The sequence below is a fragment of the Bison bison genome, unplaced genomic scaffold (genome assembly GCF_000754665.1).
Source record: "Bison bison bison isolate TAMUID 2011002044 unplaced genomic scaffold, Bison_UMD1.0 scf7180017851926, whole genome shotgun sequence".
NCBI classification, from domain to species: Eukaryota; Metazoa; Chordata; class Mammalia; order Artiodactyla; family Bovidae; genus Bison; species Bison bison.
Genome location: NW_011482499.1, coordinates 250175 through 259771, shown reverse-complemented (window position 1 = coordinate 259771; position 9597 = coordinate 250175). Strand labels below are relative to the sequence as shown.

Below are 9597 nucleotides of genomic sequence, written 5' to 3'. Positions count from 1 at the left end.
ATCCTCTATTTGTATCCCTTTTAATTTTGAAAGCTTTTTATCATTTGTATAAAGAATAGTTTTTAGTTCCGTGGTGGCCTGGGTTCAATCCCTGGTCAGGAAACTAAGATTCCCATAAGCTGAACAGTGAGGCCAAAATACAAACATACATACATATTTATATTTAATATACACATATTTTATATGGTTTATACATTATAAACCACAAATATTTGCATTTTCTAGACATAAAACTGATTTTTAAAATTTATATATATATTACTACCCTGTCTACCATGTACTTAAAAGTCTAAATCATGATTTGAGGGTCAGTCTGCAAAAACAAAGCTGTGTGAATAATAGATCCTCTTTCTCTGTTTAAGGAAAGAAAAAGTGAACATCTAAATTCAAAGTTCTATGACTCTGAGCAAAGCTGGTAAGAAACTAGTTGTTTTCCCCACTGAAATTAGATGTAGCAAAACATGCACCTACATTTTCTAAATTTTGAACAGTGAATATGTTACCTTTTTTGAGCAAAAAACAAAAAAAAAGTTGAAAGGAAGAAATGGAGGAGAGTGGGAAAAAAAGGAAGTCAGTTCTTTCAAAGCAGTCTGTTTCCAAAAGGTCTTAAGGGAAATTTGAAAGGCAGCAGCTTACCATAATATAAACATCAACCTTTTGAAATGAAAGAATGGAACAATGATAACACAAATATGGTTTTCATGATAGGACAGGTATTGCAGGCTGAATATTTGTGGGAAAAAAATCTTAAGGGATATCCACACACCAAGAGATTAGGTACCATTTCTAAAATTTCTTCAGTGCCAAAAATTGTAAGATTCTAAGGTGACTGATTTATAATTACAAAAAGATTTGTAAGTATTCCAAACCAAGAATATTAAGTGATATTTAAAATCTAGTATATTACAGGGTGACATCATACTTTTGCAAATCACCAACCTGCAAAATTCAATTAAATGACAGAATTATAATCTTTCTGGCCTCCATGAGCTTCTAGGTATCCAAGATCTGTTTACTTCTCTTCCCTCAACGTTCTTATGGTGATTGTTTAGTTTCTTTAGGAAACACAGCACAACGTCCCACTCATTTAAACTGTCTAACATTAAAAAGAAACTGCAAACATTTCCAGAGAAGCGCACTGGACGCATTTAACAAACGTTTTATTGAACAAATAAAAGAAGAATATACACTACTAATCGTCAAGTATCACATACAAATATAAAGACCTTATGTGTAAACCATTTTCATTGGTTCCTGTAACTGACATCTGTATCATTTTTCTTCCTATCCCTATACAGGAGAGTTGGTTTTGTCAGCTTTCTATTCTCTATGTGCTTTCTTCTTTGGCCATCTAATATACTGTTCACTGCTTCAGTAAGGATAATTCCCAACCAAACCCTTCCATCAAGCTACAATCTTTACACATTCATTTTTAATTGTGTATAAAACAAAATATCTTCACTTAAATTTATTGACAGAATTACAAACTAAAAACATCTAATCCCCCCACTCAAGCACAAAAACATTTACTCAGTGTCTACTATATTATCAGGCAATACTACGAACAAATGAAAGACATATGCTGATCTCCATCAACTAAATATAGGTTTGAGAAGACTGGAAAAGATGTTCAAAGAACTGGGAGGAAAGAAAGTCAACTACTAAAATGAGGCATTGAAAACACAGAAGCAGCTGGAAACCAGGGACACAAGTATTCCCAAGACTGTGGTTTGAAGACTGTTAACAATGAAAAAACCTGGCTTAAAACTCAAAATTCAAAAAACTACGATCATGGCATCACTTCATGGCAAACAGATGGAGAAACAATGGAAACAGTGAGAGACTATTTTCTTGGGCTCCAAAATCACTGTGGACTGACTGCAGCCATGAAATTAAAGACTCTTGCTCCTTGGAAGAAAAGCAATGACAAACCTAGACAGCGTATTTAAAAGCAGAGACATTACTTTGCCAATAATGGACCATATAGTCAAAGTATGGTTTTTTCAGTAGTCACATATGGACTCTCTGAGAGCTGGACAATAAAAAGGACTGAGCGCTGAAGAACTGATGCCTTAGAATGGTGGTGAAGAGTCCTGAGAGACTCCTGGACTACAAGGAGATCAAACTGCTGCTGCTGCTGCTAAGTCACTTCAGTCATGTCCGACTCTGTGCGACCCCATAGACGGCAGCCCACCAGGCTCCCCCGTCCCTGGGATTCTCCAGGGAAGAACACTGGAGTGGGTTGCCATTTCCTTCTCCAATGCATGAAAGTGAAAAGTGAAAGTGAAGTCACTCAGTCATGTCCGACTCTTATCGACCCCATGGACTGCAGCCTACCAGGCTCCTCCATCCATGGGATTTTCCAGGTAAGAGTACCGGAGTGGGGTGCCATTGCCTTCTCCACAAGGAGATCAAACTAGTCAATTCTAAAGGAAATCAACCCTGAATATTCACTGGAAGGACTGATGCTAAAGCTGAAGCTCCAATACTTTGGCCAGCTGACGCAAAGAGCTGACTCACTGTAAAAGACCCTGATACTGGGCAAGATCGAAGGCAGGAGGAGAAGGGGACAACAGAGAATGAGACAGTTGGATGGCATCACCAATTCAATGGACATGAGTCTGAGCAAACTCTGGGAGATGGTGAAGAATAGGGAAGCCTGGCATGCTGCAGTCCATGGGGTCACAAAGAATTGGACACGACTGAGCGACTGAACAACGTTTAGCAGCACGTCTAGGAGTGCGGAGTAATGGGAGGCTTTGTAAGCAGCTGGACTGAATAAGAAATTAGAGTTGTGTCAGATAGGTGTAAAAAAAAGGGAGGTAAGGATACTGCCAGAATGATTAGAGTAACATTTCAAGAAAGTCTAAACTTCATAAGAATGAAGAGAAGTTGGAAAAAAATAAGCAAGGTAGAAGGGACTGGAAATTTCAAAAAGACTGAATTAAAAACTCTAGCAATAGTGATTATTTAATGCTTGCTGAATCAAGTTTATTACTGATTGCTTTGTTCATTTATCAACAACAACAACAAAACAGGAGAAAGTGTACTATCTGTGTGAGAAAAGTGGAGGCATAGGAGCTTGTCATTTGAATTTAAGTTTACAGGTAATGAAAAGTTAAGTACACATAACATGCACTGAGTGTGTACACACATACAACACAGAAAATGGTAAAACGAATACAGTAATAACCATTAATAGTCAGGGACTATGGATGAACACATGTGGGAATTCTTTGTATTGTTTTTTAAAATATTTATTTTACCGCGCCAGGTCCTAGCTGCAGTATGCAGGATCTTTGAGATCTTCACTGTGGCATTGAGGATCTTTATGTCGCATGTAGACTCCTAGCGGAGGCATGGAGGATCTAGTTCTCTGACCAGGAATCAAACCCAGACCTCCTGAACTGGGAACAGGGAGTCTCAGCCAGGGAAGTCCCTCTTGGAACTATTTTTGCAACATTTTTGGGAGATTAAAGACTATTCCCCCTCCCCTAAAAGAAGCTTTCAAAAAATGTTTATCTGCTTTCCAAAACATGTTCTCCCTGATTTTACCATAACCATTTCCCTTAACCTCTGGTTTAAAACCCTGAGGTTTTATCAAAGATTACTTTGATATTTATGTCTCCCATTTCTAACATAAAGAGGGATCCAAGTTCTATACAGTCTAACTCAGTAATGTCTCTTGAAGCCAAATTGTTACTTAAATCTGAGCTATAGAGATGCAGAATGTAAAAATATCAGTTGGATGTAAGAGCTCAAAGCCTAAGTCACCAAAACTTACTAATAAAGAAATAACTTTAATAAAACTCATAATATAGGAAGTGATGACTTGATGTCAAAGCCAGTAACCAAGGCAAACTCACCATATGAAAATCAGAACTCAATTTTCATTACAGAAGAAATAAACATCAAACATGGAATAATAAATATCATTTAAAATATGTAGTAATAAATATCATTTGAGATTAAGAGATTTTTAAAGATTCAAGTTTTCAATATCAAAAGTTACTGTATTATAATAGAGTTGAATATCAAGGATAAAAAGTTAAAGCAACAAGACAGTGATATCTCAATCAACAAATGTATTTCAACTGTTGTAGAAACATCATTTTGAAGTATATTAATGCAAAAAGCATAAGAATCAATGCACTGCTGCTGCTGCTGATGCGTCGCTTTAGTTGTGTCCGACTCTGTGCCACCCCATAGACGGCAGCCCACCAGGCTTCCCGTCCCCGGGATTCTCCAGGCAAGAACACTGGAGTGGGTTGCCATTGCCTTCTCCAGTGCATGAAAGTGAAAAGTAAAAGTGAAGTCACTCAGTCGTGTCTGACTCTAGCGACCCCATGGACTGCAGCCTACCAGGCTCCTCCATCCATGGGATTTTCTAGGCAAAAGTACCGGAGTGGGGTGCCATTGCCTTCTCTGAATCAATGCACTATAGATTGTAAAAGGAGGGGTGACTACTAACTGAATTGTGTCTCCCCAAAATTCACATGGTGAAGCCCTAAACACCAATTAACATAAGGTATTTGGAGCTGGCACCTTTGGGAGGTAACTAGGGTTAACTGAGGGGATGAGAGTGAGCCTCATATGGGCTTAGTACTCTATAAGTACTATAGAATGGCAACATATATATACGTGGGTTAGAATGGGACAAACGTAGAATGGGAAAGACTAGAGATCTCTTCAAGAAAATTAGATACCAAGGGAACATTTCATGCAAAGATGAGCACAATAAAGGACAGAAATGGCACAGACTTAACAGAAGCAGAAGATATTAAAAGGTGGCAAGAATACACAGAAGAACTGTACAAAAAAGATCTTCATGACCCAGATAATCACAATGGTGTGATCACTCATCTAAGCCAGACATCCTGGAATGTGAAGTCAAGGAAGCATCACTACGAACAAAACTAGCAAAGGTGATGGAATTTCATCTGAGCTATTTCAAATCCTGAAAGATGATGCTGTGAAAGTGCTGCACTCAATATGCCAGCAAATTTGGAAAACTCAGTGGTGGCCACAGGACTGGAAAAGGTCAGTTTTCATTTCAATCCCAAAGAAAGGCAATGCCAAATGTTCAAACTATCCCACAACTGCACTCATCTCACACGCTAGCAAAGTAATGCTCAAAATTCTCCAAGCCAGGCTTTAATAGTACATGAACCAAGAACTTCCAGATGTTCAAGCTGGATTTAGAAAAGGTAGAGGAACCAGAGATCAAATTGCCAACATCTGTTGGATCATACAAAAAGTAAGAGAACTCCTGAAAAACATCTACTTCATTGACTACCCTAAAGCCTTTGACTGTGTGGATCTCAACAAACTGGAAAATTCTTAAAGAGAAGGGAATCCCAGACCACCTTTCCTGCCTCCTGAGAAATCTGTATGCAGGTTGACAAGTAACAGTTAGAACCAGACATGGAACAATGGACTGGTTTCCAATTGGGAAAGGAGAACATCAAGGCTGTATATCGTCACCCTGCTTATTTAACTTACACGCAGAGTACATTATGCGAAATGCCGGGCTGGATGAAGCACAAGCTGGAATCAAGATTGCCTGGAGAAATATCAATGACCTCAGGGATGCGGATGACACCAGCCTTATGACAGAAAGCAAAGAGGAACTAAAGAGCCTCTTGATGAAAGTGAAAGAGGAGAGTGAAAAAGCTGGCTTAAAACTCAACATTCAAAAAACAAAGACCTGACATCAAGTCCTATCACTTCATGGCCTATAGATGGGGAAACAATGGAAAGAGTGACAGACTTTATTTTCTTCGTCTCCAAAAATCACCGCAGTCATGAAATTAAAAGATGCTTGCTCCTTGGAAGAAAAGCTATGACAAACCTACACAGCATAAGTAGAGATGTTACTTTACCAACAAAGGTCTGTCTAGTTGAAGCTATGGTTTTTCCAGTAGTCATGTATGGATGTGAGAGTTGGACCACAAACAAGGCGGAACACTGAAGAATTCATGTTTTTGAGCTGTGGTATTGGAGGAGACTCTTGAGAGTCCTTGGACTGCAAAGAGATCAAACCAGTCAATCCTAAAGGAAATCAATCCTGAATATTTATTGGAAGGATTGAAGCTGAAGGATTGGCCACCTGATGCAAAGAACTGATTCACTGGAAAAGACCCTGATGTTGGGAAAAATTGAAGGGAGGAGGAGAAGGGGATGAGAGAGGATGAGATGATTGGATGGCATCATCGACTCGGCGGACATGAGTTTCAGCAAGCTCCAGGAGTGGGTGATAGACAGGAACCTGGCATGCTGTAGTCCATGGGGTCAAAAAGAGTCAGACATGACTAAGCAACTGAACTGAACTCTTGTAAGAGGAAGAAATATTAGAGCTCTCTCTCAGTCATGTGAGAACTCAGCTAGAAGGCATTCAGCCATGTGCAAGCCAGGGAGACTTCACCAGAACCCAAGTATGCTGGCATCCTGGTCTTGGACCTCCAGCCTCCAGGACTGTGGTTAACACATTTCTCTTGTTTAAGCAACCTTGTTTAAGGTATATTTCTTATGGTAGCTGGAGCTAACAAAGATAGAGAAGATTGATATATAACTTCAGAAAACAGCATTCATCACTCAAATTTTAACTAGATCTTCCATTTCAAGTAAAGAAGTCAAGACATTCACCACACTCTTGAGTTCCAGGTCAACTAGCAGTCACAAAATTCTACCTTTCTTTTTAAAATTAACTTTTATTGGAATATAGTTGATTTACAATGTTGTAAAATATTATCTTTCTAAAAAGCTTATTTTTGATTAATCCCTCCTCTAGCTGCTTGACTTTAAACACACTAATCAAAGTACTAATCTTTATGTACTCCTTAAATATATGACAAATGAGAATCACAAAATATTTGAGGCTGAAAATTATTTTGATATTTGAACAGTCAATATGAATTAATGGGACCAGAAATATGAATATATTGGAGCCTGTCCTTTCTTTTCTTGTCAAAAACCTCAATAAAGACCTGGAAAGTAGACACCACATATGACACATACATCTGAAAGAGTAACAATGCATTAAATGATTTTCTTAAGATTTAAAAAGATATTCAAATGTTGAGTAGAACTAAATTAGATCTAATAAATAGCTATATAGTCATACTTCAAGAACTGACTTTCATAAATATAGAATACAGATTTAGTCTGTTCATATCAAAAAGGACAGTTAGTGACAGCTAGCAGTGTGATACTGCTGCTGCTGCTAAGTCACTTCAGTCATGTCCGACTCTGTGCGACCCCATAGACGGCAGCCCACCAGGCTCCCCTGTCCCTGGGATTCTCCAGGCAAGAACACTGGAGTGGGTTGCCATTTCCTTCTCCAATGCATGAAAGTGAAAAGTGAAAGTGAAGTCCCTCAGTCGTGTCCAACTCCTAGCGACCCCATGGACTGCAGCCTACCAGGCTCCTCCATCCATGGGATTTTCCAGGCAAGAGTACTGGAGTGGGGTGCCATTGCCTTCTCCAAGTGTGATACTACTGTTTTATAAAAACTGCTACTTTAACAGAAATCTAATGTACAACTCTGGAACTGTGACAATTCTACTGAATCTTGTGCTTATCACACTGTTTATAGAGTATTACTCTCAATTCTTAAGATAACCAATAAAAACAAACTAAACTGGATACAAATGAAAAACTTTCTGTTCAGTTTATCCACAGGTGGAAGAAGTTATATCTTAAACTCATTCTCTACTTTCACCATTAGCCAAGCAACCCAAAGAGCTGTGAAATGAAGTGATACGTATTTTTGCTGAGGCACAAAATGTGCATCCAATACCATGAGGTATGTGAGAGAAGGGTGCTTCTAGGAAATAAACCTAAGATATTCTCTCTCCCCCCTGATGTTCCATGCCCATGGCTTGTTTTGGTTTTTAGAGAAACAGTAACTCTTGTGAAGAGATACATAACTGTTTCCGTGTGTGGGGGTGGAGATGGGGGTGGGGAGGGGAAGAAGAGCTCTGAAAAGAAAGCCAAATTCTGGTGCAGATGATGGAAGCCAAGAGAAAGTGAAGAGGTCTGAATGCTATTATGGTGTTCAAATATTTGGAAACTTAGAAGACCTTAAAATATGAATGCCAAAGGTCAACTACAGCATCTTCCTGGGCACCAGATACATTCAAGCAGAACCAAAATAAGCCTTTATCAAAAATATTTTAAAAGGTAACTTCTGCTTTGAATGAGAATGAACTGGTCAAGTTCTATGGTCACTTTCATTTTTAATTGTTATAATCACTTTGTTGTTGTTTAGTTGCTCAATAGTATCCAACTCTTTTGTGACCCCATGAACTGTAGCCCACCAGGCTCTTCTTGTTCATAGGATTTCTCAGGCAAGAAGCTGGAGTGGGTTGCCATTTTCATCTCCAGGGGATTTTCCTGACCCAGGGATCAAACTCATATCTCCTGAACTGCGGACAGATTCTTTACCACTGAGCCAACCAGGGAGGCTCATAATTAGTAATTCTAAAGTCAGAATGACATAACGTTATTTGCAACAACATGGATGGGCCTAGAGATTATCATACTAAGTAACTCTGACAAGAAAGACAAGGATATGATACTGCTTATATGTGGAATCTAGGGAAATAACAAATGAACTGACTTACCAAACAGAATAGATTCACAGACAAAGAAAACAAACATGGTTCCCAATGAGAAAAGAATTTGGGGAAGGGGGGCGTAAATTAGGAGTTTGGGATTAACGATACATACTACTATATATAAAAGAAATAAACAAGGATCTACTGTATAGCACAGGGAACTGTATTCACCATCTTGTAATAACTTAGAAAAGAATATATATGTATAACTGAGTCACTGTGCTGTACACCTGAAACTAATATTGTAAATTAACCACATTTTGATAGAAAATAAATTAAAAAAATAAAGCAAAGAGTGACAGCCAATATTTCTTAAGATCATCTGCTTCTATAATAGTAAAGCTAAGAATATCGCCATATGTTGAATGCCTCTACTACAATATCACTACAGCAAAAGCATTAAAAATTGTCATTTAAAAAAACAAAGTGTAATATAAATAGATCTGTTGGCATTCTAATCAAAATGGTAGAAGCACTCAGGCTGTTCTTAGTAAATGAAATGTGAAATTAAGACTCTGGGGCCAAGAAAGCCTTAAAAATCAGAAAAGAAATGTAGCTATCAAATCTTCTGTACTATAAACTACTATAAACCAGCAAAGTGAAGCTGTGTGCCTATCACTTCCTCTATAAAGTGACTGTCAGAGCACTCTTTTGGACAATCTGAAATATTTTAAAATTGTTCCTATTACACAATTACTTCTCTTAAAAACTGATTCAGTTTAAATCTCAGCGCTAACATTTAGTAGCTGGGTGATATTTTTATAGCATAATTGTGGCATACACATATTATGGCATAAGCATTTTCTGTCATTAAATGTAATTCTGAATTTTTCTTTCCCCATCTGTGGGCTACATCTTCTGGCCTGTTGTGAGTCTTAAGTGTGTACAGAGCTGTTAAATTGTGTCTAGTACTTAATCATGAGCTTAATAAATGCTAATTTAACACTTTCAAACTTAAATAAAAAATAAATAATTTCTT

The 9597-nt window shown here is 38.0% G+C and overlaps 1 protein-coding gene across 13 annotated transcripts in view; it reads right to left on the bottom strand.

The window, feature by feature from the left end:
- PRRC2C (proline-rich coiled-coil 2C) overlaps window positions 1-9597 on the bottom strand; it is a 96226-nt gene that overhangs the window by 78929 nt on the left and 7700 nt on the right. The window lies entirely within an intron of this gene.